The following is a 17,175-nucleotide window of genomic DNA, read 5'->3' on the forward strand; positions in this document are numbered from 1 at the left end:
TATACTCTAATGATAGAATTTTTTTTAACACAATTCTAATTATACTATTTAAACGTAGTATATTTACCACACTTACATTATTTTTCAATGTGGGACATATAAAATCTATAGGTAGAAAATATAATGATATAAACTTTTAAGAGTTCTCCAAGACAATACTTAAGAGACTCAAAAGATTTTGGGTTGATGCCTAAGTTTCAAGGATGCCTCCTATTTATAATCATAGAATTACCCACCTATTTTTTATATGTAGTATATTTGTCACACCTATATTATTTTTCAATGTAGGACATATAACATACTATGAAATACACCATCTTTAATATGTGCAAATTATATGAAATCTATATATACTCTAATGATAACATTTCTTACCATGAATCTAATAATATTATTTTCATAATTTTTTTACCGACATTATTTGGTAAAATGAAATGTAAAAGTTTTTATATAAAAATCAGAAACATCACTTGAATATAAAATAAGAAATACAGAGTATATATTATAATAACTAAAAGATTTTCCAAAGATTAATTTAGGTTAGAAATCATTATTGTAGAGACAGTAATACAAACTCTTTTAAGAGCTCTCTCTGACAATACTTAAGAGAATCAAAAGATTTTGGGTTATGTCGTCTATTTATAATCATAAGATCACCCTGCCTTATGATAATTTTCCGATGTAGGACAATTCTAATATTTATACATAGTATATTCACCACACTTACATTACTTTTCAATGTAGGAGAAATAACATACTAAGTACACCATTTTTTTCGCATCTACTTTGACATCAACCCGATTTAATAATGAGAAAATACAATACAATCTACACTCTAATGATAGCATTTTTTTGTCACAATCTAATTATATAATTTTCATACGATACTTTTTTGTCAAATAAAATATAAAGTTTTTATATCAAAATTATAAACATCACTTTAATATAATACAGAAAATGTATATATATGGGACAGTTCTATTATTTATACATAATATATTCATCACACCTACATTACTTTTCAGTGTGGGACATATAACATACTAAAAAGTACATATCTTTTATATCAAAAAATTTTGGGTTAATACCTAAGTTTCAAGGATGCCTCCTATTTATATTTATAGAATCACTCTACCGTATACTATTCTTTCGATGTGAGATACATAATTTAATTATTTAGACGTAGTATGTTCATCATACCTACTTTATTTTTCGATGTGAAAGATATAACATACCAAGAATTACATGTCTCTTCTTAAAAAAAACACTATTGTATACACATTATTTTTCTTTGAAGCTAAAACCACTTAGTCTCGATCATTAGATATGGATCTTTACATCGTACATATAACGACTCATTAACGCTCTATTACTAGATGCAGAAGACAACCATTAGTAAAATCTTTAGTTTTCTACTGTGTCAGGAGACTACCATTAGTAAAACCTTTAGTTTTGTATTTTTTGATTTTCTTGTTCATGTTCTTAACACTTTCCCGGGTAGTTCCCAACGATTTCCACTTTATTTTTTATATCATATCATAGATAATGATAGAAAATCTTAAGAGCTCTTTAAAACAATATTTATGAGACTCAAAAAAAATTGGGTGGATACATAAGTTCCAAATATGCCTCCTATTTATAATCATAGGATCACATCACCTTATACTAATCTTTCGATGTGGGACAATTCAACTATTTATATGTAGTATATTCACCACACCTACGTTATTTTCCAATGTGGGACAAAATATACTAAAATTACACAATTTGACATACTAAGAAGTTTTAATATGTGTAAATAATATGAAATCTATACTCTAATGGTAACATTTTTTACCACAAAGCTAATTATATTATTTTAATAATTTTTTTAATGATACTTTTTTGCCAAGTGAAATGTAAAAGTTTGATATAAAAATTGGAAATATCACTTGAATATAATTTAGGAAATATATATTATAATAATTAAAAGATTCTCCACCTTATTTTTTACATCAAAAATTATTATTTATGATACTTTCCTAAATTAAGTTTTGATGATGTGGACGCTCTCAGATCGCTCGAAAAAACTCTTATATATATATATATATATATATATATATAGGGTCGGGATCCGGTGAGAACCAATACTATAATGAGAACCGTGAGAACCACTGACTCACAACCCTACGATATCAAGGAATAAAGATCTGAGACTAACTTAGCTAACTACCCCCAAATCCTCCCACCTCCCGTCATTTTACATTTTTTTTTATTCTGAGTTCTTTTTTCTCTCTCTTCAAAACTCACAGCACAATTATTTCTTTCTGTTCAAAGATCAATCTCGCGGACGCGCGTAGCTACTAATCTTTCTCTTCCTCCCACGTCAATCGCATTCCAGACTTTGTGAATTGAACTTTGTTATGCTTTCCTCATTAATCGACGTTGTGGATTCGACGAGGTAAAAACTTGAAATTGATTTTTATTTTTGTGAATTTAGGATTTATATTTTTCAATTCATTAATTAAATTAGTCGAAATTGGAGTTTATATTCATCAATTTAATCTATATTTCTTTTTTGTTAATGATAATTAGGGTTTATATTCATCAATTAGGATAATGACAATTCGTTGTTGTCACTTGTTGTTGATTTCTGGTGTTATGACTGAATAATTTTAGTGTTTAATGGAAACATCTCATTTGTTACCGGTATATCAATCCCGACACAAAACTGATTAAATTAAATAAGAGTTTTTTTTAGCTTCTTAAGTTGATTTTGTTTCGGAGTCGAAGTACAATTGGGGAAAAAAACCCTTAGATATGATGAACAAAACAATGTTTAGGTGATAATTAGAGGGTAAATTCACTTAGAACCCTCCAAAAAAATCTCTATTTATGCCAATTTGTTAAACCTTTAAAAATGTAGTAGAAAATGCAATTTGGCTACATTGTATATTGTATAGTAGGAATATATGAAATAATGGAGTGTAAATTTTGACAAAGTTATTATTGTAATGATCACTATGAAAAGTTTTGCATCACATGTATTGAGTTATATTCGTCATACTTCATCGAAATTTAAATGTATGATTTGAGTATCTTTGCTGAAAGTTTGTCATTCTTATTCTACTCTTTCTTACTTAATCTCACATGTTTAAGTTTACCTTTATTGTTTACAAGCATCTGCTTCTTGATTTTATGGATTTTATCTCCCTAACCAGCATCTACATTAGTTGGATGATTGATTAATAGTTTCTTCTCTTTTCAACTTAATGTGAATTAGATAATTTTGATTGAGGTTTATATGTATATCACCGCATGGTGAAGTGATTGAATAAAGGCTCGGGAAAAAGATTGATTTCACAAAGAGAAAAGGTCGGGAAAAAATCAAGAAACCCTAAGAAGATGTAAATCTTGTCCGGCGATGGCGAGCCACAATAGTGGAAATTGTGAAAAGAGACCACCGACAAGTAAAGCGTATGTCCCTTAGGTTGTTGTATTTGATATATATTTAAACCAATTTTCCAGTTATTATACAATAAGTTTTGTTACGTTAGGCATCATCATATGATTGTACTATTTCTCTTGCAGATACGTCTACCTAGTCATCAAAGTTTAGATTAAAGTGGTGCTCTTGCTGAAATTTTGTAACATATAAGCACTAAAACGAGCGCTTTTGATCGTCATATTCTATGTACAACTTAAATTCCAGAAGAAAAGACTTTTTTTATCCAGCATGACTAACCTCGTGAACAAGAAGAGGATCCCGTGCAACTTGACTTGGTATATTCCCCAAAAGCTTAAGCCTACTATTAGGACTTGTTTTGAAGGAGTTAAAACGCTATGTTTTAACATCTACTTCGTTGGATGGGATAAACCTAATTAAGGTCTTGAAACTGCTCTTAGGGCTCTAACCCTTTATCTATGGGTGGAGCGAGGCTCAGTTAAGCTACATGGTGGAATTCTTTTTTGTTTAATTTTTAATTTGTAACGGTTTATCATTGCTAATTTTATTTTTTCGTTTTTATGATTTAGTTAGAAATTATTTTGAAAAGTAAACAATGTAATGAATCTAATAGCTATTTAAATGTGCCTAGGTACCTTAAGAAACGTGTCTAGTACTAAATTTGTGTAGCCGAGTACAATTATAATATTTCACTTTCGGATACAAGCACGTACGCAATAGAAGGGTGTTTGCTCGAAGGGTCTTCGATCTTTGGAAAAACATTTCCCCTTCTTATCCCGAATTTATTCATTTCCAGTATCACATTTTTTTAGCATATTTACACAGTATTAAAGTGTCACTTGTACGAGAGTTTCGACAAAATGTATCTAATTGCCATTTAAAAGAGTGGGGGTGCCCTAACAACGTGCCTAATATCAAATATTTTTAATTGGACGAGAGTTTAGCCAAAATGTATCGACAATCCATTCAAATGAACCTAGTTGCCTTAGGAAACATAACTAGTGTTAAATATTTTACTTGGATGAAAATTCAGACAATACATTCAAATTAACCTAGGAGACTTAAGTAGTGTATCTAGTACTAAATATCATTATGATTGATATTTGTTTCTCAAATGGCTTCCACTTGATAAAATTCATTTATCATTGATGGCCCATCCTGTTAAGTAGACGAGCATATTGTGTATACTCCGATTACTTCTTTTCATAGTTTTATTCTTACTTGAGGTTCCTTCCTCACTAGACTTCCTGATAGCTTGCTTTTTACTTGGGCTTGCCTCTTCGCCTTTGTCATTAGGCTTCCCTCTTTTGTTGTTAGGTTGCACATTTTTTTGTAAGACTTCATCGCCAACTTTTCTTTTGTTACGAGGACTCTCACGACGCGTAACAAGTGTTTCTTTGCTTTAGAATATTCCTTTTGAATTCTATCTGTAAAAAACCAGAGTAGTTAGTATCATATCTTAATATAATTAACCAATGCAAATGAATAACTTTGTAATGCACATACATGATCTAATCATACACATAAACAAAATAAGTACACATATACAAACAAAGTTTAAGGAAAAATACTTTTAACTAGAAATAAATGATGTAACCAAAGACCTTTTTAATGCACATACAACTTCTTATCATGCACCTAGGGTCAAACGAGAGGATTTAGATCAAACAAGGAGGACGAGTATCCTAAAATTAAGGACGGGAAAGGGTTTAGGGTTGGATTAAGTGGTCCGCCACAGCGGAGCCGACTAATCCAACCCTAAACCCTTTTCCGTAAGATGAGAGCTGATTTTACATATTTCATGCATGTACAAGGTTGTTTAATGCACATATATTGCTTTTTCATACATTTACAAGGCTACCCTAATCCAACTTTAAACCTTTTATGGGAACGGGTTTAAATTTGGGGAAATAGTGTCCTTAAGTAGGCCGAAAAAGAATTTAGGAGAGGATTAGCCAACCCCACGGTAGCTAATCCTACTCTAAAACCTTTTTCGGAAAAGTCATTCGAACGGTCTCAAGACACAAAGACAATCTAAAGGGTCATAGTGAACCCTTTTCGAAGGGAAGAGGATTAAACAAGGGGGGCGTATATCCTAAAATTTAGGACGGGAAAGGGTTTAGGGTTGGATTATGCGACTCTCCGGCCCTTATGATGGGAACGAGTTTTACATATTTCATGCATGTACAAGGTTGTTTAATGCACAAATATTTTTTTTCATGCATCTAGAAGGCTACTATTTCATGCACTAATAGCCTTATGATAAGAATGGGTTTAAATTTGGAGGAATAATGTCCTTAAATAGGCCGGAAAAGGGTTTAGGGTGGGATTAGAGAGTCCACTACCCTAAACCCTTTTTTTGGAAAAGTCATTTGAATGGCCTCAAGACCAAAAGACACCGCTAGAGGGGCAGAGTGAATTCTTTTCGAGGGCAATAGGATCAAACAAGGGGGACGGGTATCCTAAAATTTAGTATGGGAATGGGTTTAGGGTTGGATTTTGGAAGCCCACTACCGCGAAGCCGCCAAATAGACAACTCCAAAACTTAAAATGAGAGGGTTTATGGTTGGGTTAAGTAGCAACATTGTTGTCACTTAGCTTATTCTAATGTAGCAACGAGATTTCACATATTTCATGCATGTACAAGGTTTTTTAATGCACGTATATTGCCTTTTCATGCATCTAGAAGGCTATTTCATATAGAACAAAAACCAATTGCCATTCTTTTATGACAGGAAAGAGTTTAGGGTTGGATTAGGTTGTTTGCGTCGCGGAGCCGCCCAATCTAACCCTAAACGTTTTCGCTTATTATCCGGACGGGTTTAAATTAAAGTTAGTGTCCTTAAGTAGACCGAAAAAGAGTTTAGGGTAGGATTAGCCAGCCCAAGGCTTGGCTAATCTTACCCTAAACCCATTTAAAGAAAAGCCATTCGAACGGTCTCAAGACTAAAAGACACCCTACAAGAGCAGAGTGAACCCGAGCGGGAATGAGATCAAACGAGGGGGGTGAGTGTCCTAAACTTTTTGATGGAAAAGAGTTTAGGGTTTGCTTAGGCAACCTGCTACGCGGTGCCGATGCAACCCTAAACCCATTCCTTTATTGTAAGGATAAAGGTAAAAAATACAACCATAAACCCTAAAATGGGAAGGTTTAGTGTTTAAGGTTGGGTTAGACAGCATTCTTGTCATTTAGCTTATTTTAATGTAACAACGAGATTTTACATATTTTATGCATGTACAAGGTTGTTTAATGCACATATATTGGTTTTTAATGCATTTACAAGGCTATTTATGTAATACCCGCCCTTTTAGGGATCCTTTGACCAGCGTTGACTGTCCTTGGGAGCGGGAGTAACCTTAGGGAAGTGTGCCAAAACCATCTTGGGGTGCGTTTTAAGAGTGGTACTCGATAGAGTAGAGGCTACTCGATCGAGTAGCTAGGGTACTCGATCGAGTAGGGGGCCACTCGATCGAGTAGGTTGGGTATTCGATCGAGTGCCTGGTTTTCAGCGAGGGTTTTATATCGCGTTTTGTTAAATCCGCAAATCACTTCCGCCACTTTCCTCCTATCCTTCAGTCGCCTCTTTCCCTTCCCTTCACCTCAAAACCTCCATGGAAGCCTTTGTGAAGATCCTTGTGCCTTAGAAGAGCGTCTCTTGAGTCGGGTAGCGGTCTTTTGCCTTGTCTCTCCCTATAGGTATGTCACAATCATCATCCGTGTCCTTGTCTCTATAGTTAGGGTTTGATTGTTAGTAATAGATATTTGCATGATGGTAATAGGCGTTGCTTGGTTCTTTGGATGTGTTATCGTCGGCATGGATTGGTTACGGTCGCTTAAAGGTAGGTTCGCCTACTCAGTTTCTGTAGATAGTCTAGTGTGTCGGTCGTTATGTTAGTATTGTGATTGTTTGACAGGGTAATTGATTGTACTGTGTTTGTGATGGTGATTACTGGTGGTGGTTCTCGAGATGCGTTCTCGGCTGAGTGGGGTCACTTGCGGGAGTGACTTCACGCCCTAGTTTCGCCCTTCGTGGAACCCGCCACGGAAGGGGATGTGCACATTAATGGGATAGGGTCATCGCTCGTGTGATGAGCGGGGCTTAGGTGGAAACGGCTGCGGTCCCCCAACGCGTGGCTGGTCCGGTGGGACGGTCGATGTGAGTTGATTGGGTTGTGGTGATTTGTGGTTGGAGTTGGTAATGGCGTTTGTATTGTTGATTGTAGTTGTCGTTGTCTTGTCTTATCTCGCATCGACCTTGTGTGGTTGTTTGTTTGTTATGTGTCCGCCGTGATCCCTTATGGTGAGCAAATCGGTCTTAGCAGGTGTTGATGTCATGGATAGCTGGAGTCCGGGCAGGGATGAGTCTTCACGAGATATGATGGTCATAGCGAGTAGTCTTTGAGTTGTACCTTGTATTGTATTTTGGTTTGAATCACTTGTGATATAACTTAATAGTTCTTTTATTGACGTTTGGTAACTGCTTTCCTCGGGCAACCGAGATGGTAACGCCCTTATATGCTAAGGAAGGCCTAGTTAAGGCTCCTCTGAATATGGGGGTGTTACAAAGTGGTATCAGAGCGACGATTTTGGAACCTGTAACAAATGAATTTAATGAACGTAGCGAGTCTAATAAAATGAACCTGGTGTATGTGTAATGGGAGCCCCGGCTGATGCTAGATTTTGGGTGAGTAGGAGCCCTCATTTCAAAATCTTGGCCCCATGACGCTTAAGCCAGTCACATGGGATGGGAATGTGGAGTCCGTGTGTCTATGTGTGCTATGTATGTTAATTGTGTCGGAGTACCTCCGGTTAAGTTTTGTTAGAATTAATAGCGGTGTGATAGTAATGCTTGGATCAAATATGGTAATTGTTGACGAAGTTATGGAGTTCTTTGAATGATTAGTGAGCCTATATGATAGCTATGTGATGCGTGACGAAATTTCTCGTCATGGAGATGCATGAAAGTGTGAAATCGAATGTGTAATATGAATAGTGAACACGTGGGTAGTTGCCATAGAATTTATGATGACGGGAGTTGTAAGTGAGATTATAGATCCTACCGCGATGATTATAATGATAATTATAGTATAGACGAGTAATAATCCGAACCATGGTATATGGTAAGGTGTATATGCTTTGCTATTTAGTTGAAACTTTTCCGCTGCGTAATATTTGATTTAAGTAAGATAAATTGATTATGATAGAATGTGAAACATGGTAGATTAATTCGTTTGAAAAGTATGCATTTATGTAATACGTGAAAGAATGAACTAATATTAATTTAAATGTTTCAATTTGGTAGTAATACATATAAAGTAAACTTAAATGTAATACGACGAGGTGGTTATGTCTATGGAAGATTCGGTAGCAGGTAAACCGAGTAGAGTAATGAGTGTAGTGTAAGTGGAATAAACTCCATTTGTTTGACAATATGGTAGATTTTGGTAATAAAAGTAATACGTGAATGAACTTGATAATGAGTGCCGAATTCCCAACTTATTTTGGAATCGACACGCGATGTTGTTTTTGCAGGAATCTTCAAGTTATTTCGTACCTATGATCGAGCACTTAATTATACTTGACCGAGTGCAAGTGCGTATTAGACCGAGTAGACCTCACTCGATCTAGTTAGGAGGCTATAACGTCGGAATGTGGGAAAATTCCTGCAGATACTCGACGATTTAGCTCCTACTCGATCGAGTAGGGTGGTACTCGATCGAGTACCCCAGGCACTCGATCGAGTAGGTTACTGTGCAGTAATTCCTACGGGTTTTCTTAAAACCCTCCATCTTTCTATTTCTTCTTCTTATTTCTCTATTTTTTGACACACCCACACTTAAACACTCTCAATTCCTTACTTCTCCTCTCAAATCCTCTCTTTCCCTCGGGTTGGTAGTGATTCTTGGGGTCGATTTTCCTTGTTTAATTCGTTTCTTTACTTTACTAATCAATCAAGGTATGTTATACTTCTTAATTTATGTGATTTGTTACTTTGAATGTGATAAAATAGTGAAATAAACTGAAAATTTCGATTCACATGAGTAAGTTGTTGTTTTGATGGTTGGAATATGATTCACATGCCTCCTATTCGTGCTTGTTGGTGACTAATTGCTGTAGATTAGATTAGAAACTTACATAGTTGGAATCGAAATTTCTAGGGTTTCCAAATTGAAATCGATTTTTGGTTGTTTTATAATGGTTAGATGGTAGAATTGAACCTTAAGTATTGATTATATCATGTTGAAGGATAGATTTTGATGATTTTACCCTTGAAAAGTTGCCTTAAAACTCCGTCTTAAAAGTGCCTTATGAGAAATTCGTGACTTAGAATTAGAAAATTGATGTTGTAATTGACAATATAAGCATGAATTGAACTTCAATATGATAATAGAAACAATGATTGATGAATACATGCCACAATTTTCACAGCTGTAAAGACCGTCTGAAAATTTTGATTGAGTTGTTTTACATAATAGTGAAGGGTGATATAAATTTGTCATAAATTATTCATTCTCTTGAATTAGTAACATGTAATTAGCAATGTACTAGAACAACCCTTAGAAGCATGATAGGGTATTCAAATTATTTGAACATATGCGGCCATCATGATAATTACTTTCACCACTATGCCTTATGAGTAGTAATAATATGAACTTGCGTGTTGAAATCGTAGAAACTGCTAATGAACATGTATACTTATTTTCATACTCAAAGTAACAACGTGAAATATGTGCTTCACATGCTGAGAATGGTTGGAAAATTGGTGTGTACCTAGCTGAGTAACTAAGTTTGGTGACATGATTTATGTGCTTCAAATATGGAACTGGTTGATGAATTAGTAAACTTACTAAGTATATAGAACCCAAATTACATGAAGTATATGCTTGCATGTTTATATAAATTGTTTGAACATATGTCTAAAGCAGATGCCGAGACTAAACCTTGGAACCCGTCAGAGTAAACGGGGAAGGGTTGATCCACTTGAGAGGGGGGAGGCTAGTGGACCGGTAGTACCCGCAGTTTCTGAGTACCCTTCTGTTGTTTTCGTTGACTTTAAGCAAAGAGAGCGTTTTGTAGCTTTACAAAAACGCAAGATGAGACCCACAAAGTGTATAGACACCGGTGTGCTAGAAGAGTTAGAAATAGAGACGGATGTCCGTCATATATTCGAGACCTTGGGTTTTTTCTTGGTTTGTATAGGCCGAGGAAGCACACTTACCCCTTCCTTACCCTAGAATTCTGAGTTCCTTTAACTATGACCAGTGGTCACGCTGTTGAGTTTAGATTGATGAATACCGTTTTTCGTTGACCATGGATTTGTTTGCCTCTCACCTTGGGTTGGCCAAGCCTCCCAAGGACTCCATCACCGACATTCGGTGAGTGCGGCGTCGCCGCCTAATGCCTTGCTTGACCGGGAAGCAAGCTCCCACCTCGAGCAATATCTTTGATTAATGACGTTCAGCACATCACCTTGAGAATCTTCCTCCGTTCTCTTTCAAACCTCCTCTATGATAGAAAGGATATCAGTAAGTTGAACAACCATGAGGTCTTACTTCTGATGTCGTACTTGAACCCGGAGCGGACCAAGAAAGTGGTCTTCAATGCTCCTTCCATAGTATGTGCTGCTCTTGCCTTGATGGCTTCTTCTCCTTCTCGATACTTGAGCTGTGGTGCTATTGCCACTCGGTTAGCTGAAAAGCTAACCTCTTTTGAGGCCTCTTCGGCATACGTGCCTCTAGTTACCCCTGTGCCTACCATGGATTGTGAATACTATCTCGACCTGAAATGGTTGAGAACCTTGGCTGACGGTAGCCTAGCATGGAGAGTGTATGGCATGAGTTGGATGAAGATTCCAGCTCCTGAGCACCTCCCAGCCACAGAACCCTTAGAGCCGGCAGTGGTGACTGTGGATGTGGACGATGAGGAGGAGGAGGAGGAGGAGGATGAGGATACACCCCGCCAGCTGCAGACCTATCTCATTGATGGCACCATCCTCCAGGAGATGCCGGAGCCGACGAAGGGCGAGAATGCGGAAGTCCAGAGGGTGGAGAGACCCAGAGTGGTGAGGGGACCCCGTCGAGTGAGGGAGAGGGCCTCGGGGACTAGGCCACAGCCGGAGGCACCGCAGCAGCAGCAGCAGCAGCAGCCTTTCCCGTACTACCCTTACCTCGACACCCCGGAGACGCGATCCAGTTACCTAGCGGAGAGAGTGTCATCTACCTTGACACTCCGGAACATGCACGAGATGGCGTACGCTCAGGGGATAGGTACAGAGGGACCGCATCCAGTTTGGTGGAGTGGAGTTGGGGACTACTCGGGGGTATTCCATTCCTACGGGGTGGAGCAGTCGAAGTGGGGGACACCTCAGTCCTTCCCTTACGGCGGCTTGACTCCATGGTACGCAGCCCGGGAGCGGGAGGAGCGGGAGCGAGGAGTGGATGCGGGGATTGGGACATCGGGAGTGGTACTTCGGGTGGTGGAGATGATGAGGTGATGTTGAGCAAAGAGCGGCGGCGGGAGGAGTGATACTCCTCGTTCTTATATTTGTTGATAGTAGTTGATGTTAGATGGTGATATTGTTGTTAGACTTTGGTAGTTGTTTCCTTTTGTTTCGAGACTTAGTTGGATCTGTATTATTGGCCATAAGGCCGAATTTGATATTCTAACTGATTGCAGGATATTAGAAGTCGGGGAGTCGTCCCGACTCGATTTTATATGACAAGTATGCGCATGGGTAGTAACTCGTGACAGGTTTTATGAAGAATTGGCCTGTAGGTACTCGACAGAGTACCCCGTACTCTATCAGTAGCTACGGGATGAGGCGAGGAAAAGTTTCGACTGTAGGCCACTCGATCGAGTAGCCTAGACACTCGATCGAGTAGCATGGCACTCGATCGAGTACCGCTACCTACTCGATCGAGTAACACTGTTACAGGAGGTTTTTGAAAATTAAAAATGTTCAATTGTTTTATAATTACGAGTTTAATGTTTAAAGTAGTTGTGAGTACGTAGTAACACCTTTGAACCGTTAATTTCATATGTTACAAGTCATGATTGAAGTTTTATAAGCGTATTTGTCACAATTAGTAAGGCGGTAATAATTTCTTGTTACTTTTATTTTGTATACGCCTCTTTACGATCTATTTATCGGAGTTGTAGCTTCTCGTACATTTGTGCATACCATATTAATATATATGTTATCATCGGTGACTAGTTATTCCGGTGGCGTGTGTATGATTTTAATTTAACGAGGGTACAATTAGTGAGTAATGTCCATAATAATGTGGTTTTCTTCCATGTTTTGATGCCCATAATAAGTAATACGTGTTGATATTTGGGTGATGAACTTCGGGGACGAAGTTCCTTTTAAGAGGGGAAGAGTAATGTCGCGAAATAAAAAGGTTATTTTCGAATAGTGTTTTGCTTGTTTATAATATTGTTGGTGGTTGTTTATAAGGCGGGTGGGTGTCATGTGTTAAAAAAAAAAAAAAAAAAAAAAAATTTTGTTGAATTGTAACGACTTATTTTCTTTGGTTCTTTAAGTGAGTGTGATTGTATCTGAATCATGTTGCCAGGTAACATGGTGGCATTAGTTGTACCACATGAAAGTTGATGTGAGACATGTTCTAGATGGATGGTTGGACAGTAATTAGTGTATGTTGGAAGTTCGTGAGCGGCGATTCGCACGGCGCGTCGGATGTTTTAGGTGTATATAAAATAACGGTTGACTGTGATAAAGCTTGCATGATAGTGACAAGAGTCGATAGGTTTATTTGTGGACGGTAATGATGATAACATGGGGGGGGGAATAGTGTTTACGAGGGGTGATGACCTGATCGGGAAGATTGGTGAGATTGGGTTGGTTCCGTGCCATGAGCGGGAGAGGTGAGTTGAACCGGGGGACGAAGTTCTTTTTAAGGGGGAAGGCGTAATACCCGCCCTTTTAGGGATCCTTTGACCAGCGTTATTTGTCCTTGGGAGCGGGAGTAACCTTAGGGAAGTGTGCCAAAACCATCTTGGGGTGCGTTTTAAGAGTGGTACTCGATAGAGTAGAGGCTACTCGATCGAGTAGCTAGGGTACTCGATCGAGTAGGGGGCCACTCGATCGAGTAGGTTGGGTATTCGATCGAGTGCCTGGTTTTTCCGAGGGTTTTATATCGCGTTTTGTTAAATCCGCAAATCACTTCCGCCACTTTCCTCCTATCCTTCAGTCGCCTCTTTCCCTTCCCTTCACCTCAAAACCTCCATGGAAGCCTTTGTGAAGATCCTTGTGCCTTAGAAGAGCGTCTCTTGAGTCGGGTAGCGGTCTTTTGCCTTGTCTCTCCCTATAGGTATGTCACAATCATCATCCGTGTCCTTGTCTCTATAGTTAGGGTTTGATTGTTAGTAATAGATATTTGCATGATGGTAATAGGCGTTGCTTGGTTCTTTGGATGTGTTATCGTCGGCATGGATTGGTTACGGTCGCTTAAAGGTAGGTTCGCCTACTCAGTTTCTGTAGATAGTCTAGTGTGTCGGTCGTTATGTTAGTATTGTGATTGTTTGACAGGGTAATTGATTGTACTGTGTTTGTGATGGTGATTACTGGTGGTGGTTCTCGAGATGCGTTCTCGGCTGAGTGGGGTCACTTGCGGGAGTGACTTCACGCCCTAGTTTCGCCCTTCGTGGAACCCGCCACGGAAGGGGATGTGCACATTAATGGGACGGGGTTATCGCTCGTATGATGAGCGGGGCTTAGGTGGGAACGGCTGCGGTCCCCCCACTGGCGTGGCGGGTCCAGGTGGACGATCGTGTGAGTTGATTGGGTTGTGGTGATTTGTGGTTGGAGTTGGTAATGGCGTTTGTATTGTTGATTGTAGTTGTCGTTGTCTTGTCTTATCTCGATCATCGACCTTGTGTGGTTGTTTGTTTGTTATGTGTCTGCCGTGATCCCTTATGGTGAGCAGTCGGTCTTAGCAGGTGTGGATGTCATGGATAGCTGGAGTCCGGGCAGGGATGAGTCTTCACGAGATATGATGGTCATAGCGAGTAGTCTTTGAGTTGTACCTTGTATTGTATTTTGGTTTGAATCACTTGTGATATAACTTAATAGTTCTTTTATTGACGTTTGGTAACTGCTTTCCTCGGGCAACCGAGATGGTAACGCCCTTATATGCTAAGGAAGGCCTAGTTAAGGCTCCTCTGAATATGGGGGTGTTACAATTTAGGCTACTTCATGCACTGATAAGGCTATTGCACGCGAACCTCTTGCCATTCTTTTAGGACGGGAAAGGGCTTAGGGTTGAATTGGGTGGCCCGCATCGCCTAATCCTATAACTAGCAATCTTACAAACTGATAGGAGTACTCTAAGAAATCCTAATAACAATTATGATTTGATTATGTGAGTACTCTTAGGAATCTTAGAAACAATTAAGAAAGAGTTTTACTCTATGCATACAAAAATGCGTACATAAACAATTATGTGAGCACTCTTTGATATGAGTACTACAAATCTTACTAAAGTGATTCATCAATTTGATTTGGATGAACATACATTACAAATTGATTTATCAAAATGATTACGCTTTTTCTTATGAAAAGTGTGAACCAAACAGACTACCAGTAGTAATCACTTGATCAACTCTAACAGTAAAAAAGTTACATCATAGTCAATCATATAAAGCCTAATATGATACGAAAATTGTTGAAATCAAACATAAACCTGGTAACACGGTACGAAGAAATTAACAGAAATGGGTGTGGGTGACTATTGACTAAAAGATCCAAGTACTGAAAGAAAATTAAATGAAAATTAAGTTTCAATATAACACACTCTAGTTCTAAAGAAACATAAGCAACAAGCAATACTCAGTATTGCAAACCACATAGCAGAGTAATTGAATAAGATTCCATTTAGGAATCCATTAATATGCACAATATAAAGTAACAAAAACGATTTCAATTATACGAATTAGCATATTGGCCATCCACTATAAGAATTTCATTATCCTCAATTATCATAATTCTTCAAAACTTTTCAAAATCCATTAATTTTTTTCTAAAAAAGCAGAAATAAAATAGTGAATCAGAGAAGGTAACTCGTGTAGATCAGATGCCATCAGAAATGGACCGCTACACAATGCAGATTTATTTATCAAAAAAAAAGTAGATGATGCTAATAACTTGACATTTTTTTTATCCAAAAAAAACACAAATCTATAAGCCCATCTAAGACAACCTCGATCAATTCATAATACTAAAAGTCACACCACATGTACAACAACAAGAAAACGATGCACTAGGCAAGATTATTGGATATTTTACACATGAACTTGAACATAACAATGACAATAGCACAATAAATCATGCCAAAAATTGAGTCTCCGTACAGTCTATCCTAAGAACTACTCCGTATTAGTTTAATTATTGTAAAAAGCATTATCAAAACGATGATTTTTACTCTAATGCTAGACAACGATATTATTAATTACATAAAAGCATGAATTTGTATCCTAGCTTAGAGGCAAACACAATTCTTAAGCAATTTACATTAAAATGAGTTTACCATAAAGTAACAATTAATTAGCTTAAATTAAGGAAACAACTAGAAATTAGGGATTAGAGTACAACATATCTGAAAAAAATTACAAGCATGAACAAATTAGGGAAAAATGGACTATAATTGTTATTAATTTGATAATAATATTACCTGAATTTGCAGGAATAAAACTCAGTTATGGCGATTGAAGTGAATTTAAGGAGCGAAATTATCGGTTGTTGGATTTTGATGAATGAGTTCAATCGAACATTGAGAAGCGTTGGAATGTGAAGATCGAAAAGAGAGAGAAATAATGATGGATTAGTGTGAGAAAAAATAGAGGAGAGAGATTGAAAATTGGTAAAATGACGGGTAACAAGGTTTAGGGGATTGGAAAGTTTAAGGAGTTTGTTGTTTTAATCTCAGTCTTTCATATCATTGAGATCTAACGGCTGTGACAGGTTTTCACGGTTCTCATTATGTTAGTGGTTCTCACAGGATCCCGAATCTATATATATATATATATATATATATATATATATATATATATATATATATATATATATATATATATATATATATATATATATATATATATATATATATATATATATATATATATATATAAATTTATAATAATTTGTCGTATTAGTTAAATTTAATAATTAGTCGGTTTTCATATAATATTAATAAAATAATTATTTTATTAATGTGATATATAGGTGAGACGGAAAGCACGGCGAATATTGAGAGTCAAGACGAGTCAAAGTGGCGATGCATTAATCAAAGATAATAAAGACAAAGTCAACCCTTAACTTTGACTCAATTCACCATCATCATCAACTAAACTCCATCAACTAGCAGTAGCAGTCGTGATACGACTCCAATTCGACCATCGCGAGCCCGCATACTCAGCTCCGTACCTGCAACTCGGCACAAACCCCGACACCTCCATCTCAGCCGTGAGCAGCCACTCACTATCAATTGACCTTCACCCGAACTCTCCTCCCGTCACCACAATCAAGCCACCATCACTTCAGTTTTCGCCTCAATTCAATCATAATAACCCACCACCTCATTGCATCAACAACAACAAGCGGCCACCGAGCCACCATTGTTCAAACCAGATTCATCCACCACTAACAACAATCGGCAACTTGCGCAACAGCCATGATTCCATCTCCTCACCCCAGATTCGCATCACCCCATCG

The 17,175-nt window shown here is 37.5% G+C and overlaps 1 long non-coding RNA gene across 1 annotated transcript; it reads left to right on the forward strand.

The window, feature by feature from the left end:
- The first annotated feature begins 2,216 nt into the window (after nt 1-2,216).
- Nucleotides 2,217-4,081, forward strand: LOC141646140 (uncharacterized). Its single transcript, XR_012545375.1, has 3 exons — nt 2,217-2,440; nt 3,263-3,456; nt 3,571-4,081. It is a non-coding gene; the product is annotated as an uncharacterized LOC141646140 (long non-coding RNA).
- Nucleotides 4,082-17,175: the final 13,094 nt, after the last annotated feature.

Source organism: Silene latifolia, chromosome 3, assembly GCF_048544455.1.
Source record: "Silene latifolia isolate original U9 population chromosome 3, ASM4854445v1, whole genome shotgun sequence".
Classification (NCBI taxonomy): Eukaryota; Viridiplantae; Streptophyta; class Magnoliopsida; order Caryophyllales; family Caryophyllaceae; genus Silene; species Silene latifolia.